Below are 6,597 nucleotides of genomic sequence, written 5' to 3'. Positions count from 1 at the left end.
ACTATAGATGATTAATTAAATTAATCAACTAGGGGATGACAAAGGATTAATTAAATAAGAATTTAATTAATGATGCCTTTAGAGATGGCTAAATTAGATTACCAAAGTAGTGTAATCAAATTTAGGTGTCTACACATGTTGAGTAGTTTTAGTTTGGGTGAAGATTAGAGAAGTAAATCATGCATCTCAGTGTATGCTGAGTTTACAAGTGTAAATTGAGTAGTACAATGCTTACCAAGTTTACAGTTCATGTGATGCGAGTCTAGTGTTAATTGAGCTACTCTGTGTTAACCAAATGATTTAGTTTATACTAAGCTCATAAAGAAAGCTTTGACTAAGTCACTTAGTATGAATCAAGTGATTTAGTTTATATGCTAAGTTATTGAGTTGTCAATGCAGACCAAGTTCAAGACTACTCAAAAGTGATCAGTATGGATTGAGCTTCTATATCTACTGAGTGCATGATGATGCCGAGCATTTATAGTGGATGCCAAGTATGAGAACCTCATCAAGTCAGTCTTTAGAACCTGAGTGTCTTCATTTGGGATGACTTTGTTATATTTGTGTAAGCTTGTATTGTGGCCTACTTTCTAATTATATAATTGGATTGGTATATATATGTAATGTATTGTATCATATCCAAGTGTATAGTAAGTACAATGTAATCGAATGCAATCAAAGAAAAGAAGAAAAGAGAAAATTATAAAAGTTATAGTAGTATAAGTAGCATCAAATACATATCTATCAAAACAAGGTAACTAGCTCATAAAGGAACCTCATTTAGCAAACCAAGTTGTAGATTAGAGATCAACTACTGCTTCATCCTAACAGGTGGATTAGTTAAATCCTTTAACAAGGTAGACCTAATAGTCTTTTGGAAATATCTTTATCAAGTTCATACTTCATTGTATATTTGTAAAATCATTTAACAAGGTGTACGTAGTAGTCCTTATTGCTCCTAATAGGGCAGATCATCAAAAGTGATCAATGTAAGCCTTAACAAGCCAACTTTATACTTCAATACTAAAGTTTGTGGGTATCATCCCTATCCCAATTTTACTTTCTATTTGGAAGGTTTTTAGGTGACCAAATCTATATGTCAAATGTTATGAATTCTTTCATGTTTTCATTTCTTATGCATGCTATTGGATTAGATTAAGTGGAATAAATTAAAAGCTAATTGGATATCTTATGTCAAAAATTTTATGAGGTTACTGATTCACCCCTCCCCTCTCAATAACCTAGCCTTTTGAATATTTCCAACACTTTTTTAGTCCATAAAAACTTGGTTTTGAGTCCTCCTTTGATGATATCTACAATGGGTGCACATATATCACTAAATAATCTCACAAACTTTCTATATAATTCAGCCAATCCATGGAAGCTTCTAACTAATTAGGCCATCTTAGGATAGCCTCCACCTTGCTTTGATCCATTTTTCAAATCTCCTTGGAAAACCAAAAAACCTAAGTACACTAACTCTTGCTTCATGAAGTCACTCTTTTCTAGATTAATGATGAGTTTCTCCTCTTGTATCCTTCTCAATATCATTTCTAGATGCTTCATGTGCTCCTCTTTTGGCTTACTATATATGAAGATGTAATCTAGGTACATGGCCACAAATTCACCTGTATAGTCTTTCAAGACTTCATTCATCAATCTCATAAATGTACTTGATGCATTTGTAAGACCAAAAGGCATAACAAGCCACCCCTAAAGACCCTTTGTGGTTTTAAATGTAGTTTCCTATTCATCCCATTCCTTCATCCTAATTTGGTGATAACCACTCTGAAGGTCTATCTTGGAATAGTACCTAGAACCACCTAGACAATCCATCCAGTCCTCCATCCTAGGAATAAGAAACCTATATCTAATAGTGATCCTATTTATGGCCCTACAATTAGTACACATTATCCACTTACCTCCTTTTTTAGGTACTAAAACCACTAGGACTACACATGGGTTGATGCTCTTCCTAATGAGGCTTTGATCCAATAATATCTTCTATTTTGATCTAGAGTCATCTTGCAAGAATCTTTATTAGGCAAAGATACCCCTAGTACAAGGTCAATTTGGTGACTTATGGCCCATTGAGGAGGCAAGGTAGCTGGTGTTTCATCACATATGATGTCTTGGAAACCCTCATGTAATTGCTTCACTTCATGGGGAATGGTGGTTTGTTTTGTCTTTTCTTCCTCCTTGGGCTTAACCAAAACGGCATACCCTACTCCCTCTTCATGTTTGATGTTTTTAAGGATATCTTTTAACCTCATTGAAAAGTTAGGTGCTACTATTGATACTTCATTAGATTCCTCTTCCACTAAGGGTTGTATCATGTAAGTTACTCCAATCTTCTTGAAAGTGTATGCATTCTTTCCACCTTGATGAACAACTTCTCTATCAAATTGCCATGGTCTTCCCAATAAAAGATGACAAGTATCCATGGGCAACACATCACAAAGTATTTTATCACTATAATCCCCAATGGAAAATCCTCCCAAGCTTATTCATTTATTAACCCATTCTACCCCTTGTTTAACCAAGTTACTCTATAAGCATGAGTATGAGGTTCCTTGACAAGTTTAAGCTTCCTCACTGATTCCTCTGAGATAATATTATCAGTAGACCCCAATCTTGTGATCACTTTAGACACTTTTCCAAGGATCTTTCACTTGATCCTAAATATTACCTTCTTTTCTTTGGTTCCTCTTTATTTGGTTCTCTTATTAGGACTCTCTTGAGCATCAAATTTCCCCCTTTTCTTAAGAAATACTAACTAAATTTCTTTTGAGATCATCTTCTTCTCCATGAGCATATGTTACCTTATTCTCCCCTTTAGATGATGAGGATGACTTGTCATGGCATCTATATGTTGGGTGTCCTAAGTTACCATAGTTATAGCAGTTCATGCTAGCAAAATGGGAACTCCTAACAAAACAACAAAATATTCATGTTCCCTCACTACTAAAGCCTCTTCCCCTAGTGTAGATAGCTTTTTTACTTCTATCATTTTCTTTCTCATTTAGTTTTGAGTCATTAGCTCTTCAACCTACCCTTTCCTCTTGAATCTCTACCCTTTGCATTGGAATCTTGCTTTCTCTTGTTCTTCACTTCCACCTTAAGGGCCAACTAAAACACTTGTGAACTATGGAAGGGGTCCATTAACTGATTTATTATTGAATTTACCATTTCAATCCTCCTAGATGTCTAGCTACCTTCACACTTTCCTCCTCTTTAACATTGGATCTTAAACATAGTTTTTGAAATTCCTCTGAGGCAACATCCATATCCTTCTGCTTCAAGCTTTGTCTCCTTTTGTAGATTTGTATCTCATAGTCTTAAGGAAGATAATTTTCTCTAATTTTGGCTACCATAGCCTCCTAGCTGGCTATTGGTTTCTTTTTTTCCTTCTCCCTCTTTTCTTGGAGAAATTTTTGCCAAGTTAGGGTTGGTCCCCTCAATCTTGCCTTTGCAACATTCACCTTTTGAGCCTTTGTGACTCCTTCACATCCAAAGTGATGCTTCCATCCACTCCATTACCAATTCTAAATCTATCTTACATGTGAACAAGGGTATACCTTTAAGTTAATTTCAAATTATTTCCTTGATGTCTGAGGAAGGTTCTTCTTACATTGGAGGATATGGTTTAGGTCATGTATCTTCTTCATTTATATCTTTTCTCTTGTTGTCATTCTCTTCTAGCTTCTCTTTAACTTGATCATTATCTCTACAACTTTTTCAATATTTTCTTTCATGGCCTCTAAGGACTCTTCTAGAATCCTATTTCTCTCCCTTTTCTCTATCAAATACATTGCTATCTTTTTATTTTTCACCATGATTCTCTCACCTATTGACTCACCTTCTAAGTCAGACATACACTTGGCCCAAATCTTTCACTAGCTCTAATACCAATTTGATCAGGAAGGATTTCTATTTTTTCTTGGCCTATCCACCAAGGCACTCAAGGATCTCCTATAGCCTTCCTAGGGTCTTGTCTTCACCCTACTACTAAGGGAATGCTTCTCCCATTCCCCTACTTCACAAATTTAGCTTGCCAATTTTGTAACTCTTCACTAACTCCAAGGTTTAGCTTCACCCCTTGTCTTCAATCCCTCCACAGGATACACCAAGACATTCACCAAGATTTTAGGAATTTAGGTCTTTCATGATTTTCAAGGTGATTGATGAGGTTTGAGTTAGCAATTTTTTGATGATCTCAAGAATCCTTGTTCAAGAGGATTACTAGGGCTAGTAGCAATTAGGCCTTGTAATTAAGTCTTAGGCCTCTAGCTTCATAATATTCCAAAGGAGTTTTTAAAAGAGCTTTAGGTTTGAATACCCTTTTTAGAGTATTCCAAGATTCATCTAGTTTTAGGTCACCAAGATGTTCGTACACTGCCACACAAAAGCATCCCTATTTCCAAGGGTTTCTCACAATAGTTCACTAGGTTCAATCAAAACACTTTCAATATCAAAACTCCAAGACTTGTCCCTTGGTCTAGTGTGATTTCACTAGTTTTTCCTTCCAACCAAAAATTATATAGATCATTTCAATCCATCTACCATGCTTTTTTTTCCATTGTTTTGTTAACCTTCACCTAGTTGAACAACCTTCTACTTACCTAGGGCTTTGCTTTAAAAATAGAAAACCAACTCCTAAACTCACCAAAATGAACACATACATGTTATTTACATGTACCTTCATGATTCCAAAGTTCCATAAATTTTTAACCATTGGAACTCAAGAAAGAGCCATTTTTCTTAGTATCTGTCAACTTAGGGCAACAAGCTATATAGTTGCAAAATGATTTTCAAACACCTACCTAAATAGAACTTAAAGAACCCAAATTACTACACAAGAGACTAAATTAAATCCTCTATCTATCAAGGTAAAACATAGATCCCAATAAATCCATTAACATTTAGATTTTGAGTGTGCAAGATGACTGTGATGGGAAAATACATTGTCTTCTATTACTTCCAATGTAATTTCATACAATCTCAATACAAACCATTCAACTAGGAATAAGATGTTTTTTTATACCTTTTTGGGACATGTGGTAGCTCCTTTATGGGTGCAATAACTGAAAAAAAATCAAGTTGCTTGGGTTTTGCACAATATTGGCAATGTTGTCAAGTGCAACTTGCAAAATGCAAAATTGCTTGAGAAACTTTTGTAAAATGGAAAGCTAGTTAAGCAACTTTTCACAACTTTTCACTTTGACCATTTTTAGGAATTAAGACACCTCATATGAGTCTATTAAGTTCCAAATCCAACTTCTAACACTATTTCCCAACTTTGGAGTTTTTGACCAGGGTTTGGTTAACCTTTGACCCAAATGACCAATTATAAGCAACTTATGCATTTCAAGGACACTTCTTGACCCCAAAATTTCTCACTCTCACCTACCTATGTATATGAATATAATCAAACCCTTGTGTCTTTATACTTATCCCTTATTCTCTAGTGGTTGGATAAAACCATGTACAAGACAAAACTATTTAGGACCTCAATTATGATCCTAGGTGCTCCTGCACCACTATAATACAAATTATTTTCTAATATAGATCCTTTGAAGCTCACAGTATATCAATAAACATAAATATATTCTCTTACATTACTTGAATTTTTATTCAAGTGTGCACAACAATCTCATTAATCAAAAATGACAATTCACACTTTACTACATGGAAGTGACATTTCCTTTATAACAAATCCTAAAAAAGTATTGAGTTGACCTTGAGGTTTTCTCACTTTAAAATAAATAATATAGGACATCCTTAAGATATTGAAAAACATATTATATTACAATTAAACTCTTTTGACAATGATTTTATCAATAATCATCTCACAAGAAACAATATGTTGAATAGTCTTCAATAAGTCATCTCAAACTACATATATAATTTTTCCATTTTAATTTTAGCATCTTAAAAATGTCTCTAACCATCCTATAAATTTGATAAAATAAATTCTATATCTATCAAAAGATACAATTGATTTACTAGTAGTCACTTTGCATAAATTCTCTCTAAAAGAAACCTCCAGAAAACATAGCTTAACTCTATCTCAATTGCATATTTCTTTTTGAAAACATAGATATAGTACTAGGATAGGATCCTGAAGATTCCTTCAAGTGCACATAACATAACTCATTGATTGTTGAAAAACTCACTATGGAAAAACCTTTTTCATTATCTAAAAAGAAAACTTCATTGACTCTTTTTGAAGGAAAGAGAACCCTCTAAGATAGTAGATCAATGTGATGAGAATGGTTCTAGACTTCATCTATTAATGCTCTTTGGTTTAGTTGGGTTATTTACACAGAAAAATTTTCTTCAATAATAGTCACTCTCTTGGAGTTATTTTTGGTAAGGACCTACTAGTTTTCTCTAAACCCAATACCAGAAAATATGTGATAGAAACAAGCCTTAGGATTAGCAAAATCCTATATTCAACAGGGTTAGTCTTAGTTCTAGATCAACTTTAATAGAATCAGAAAGATTCTCTACACTTTAGGCTCTATAGGGCCAAGGTGGGTGCACCTTAGGGATTGGTATGATAGGTTTTATGATCTTCTTCTTTCAAACCTATCC

The sequence above is a fragment of the Cupressus sempervirens genome, chromosome 9, assembly GCF_028749045.1.
Source record: "Cupressus sempervirens isolate cs-2001-9-10 chromosome 9, ASM2874904v1, whole genome shotgun sequence".
NCBI lineage: Eukaryota > Viridiplantae > Streptophyta > Pinopsida > Cupressales > Cupressaceae > Cupressus > Cupressus sempervirens.
This window is presented reverse-complemented; position numbering follows the sequence as displayed.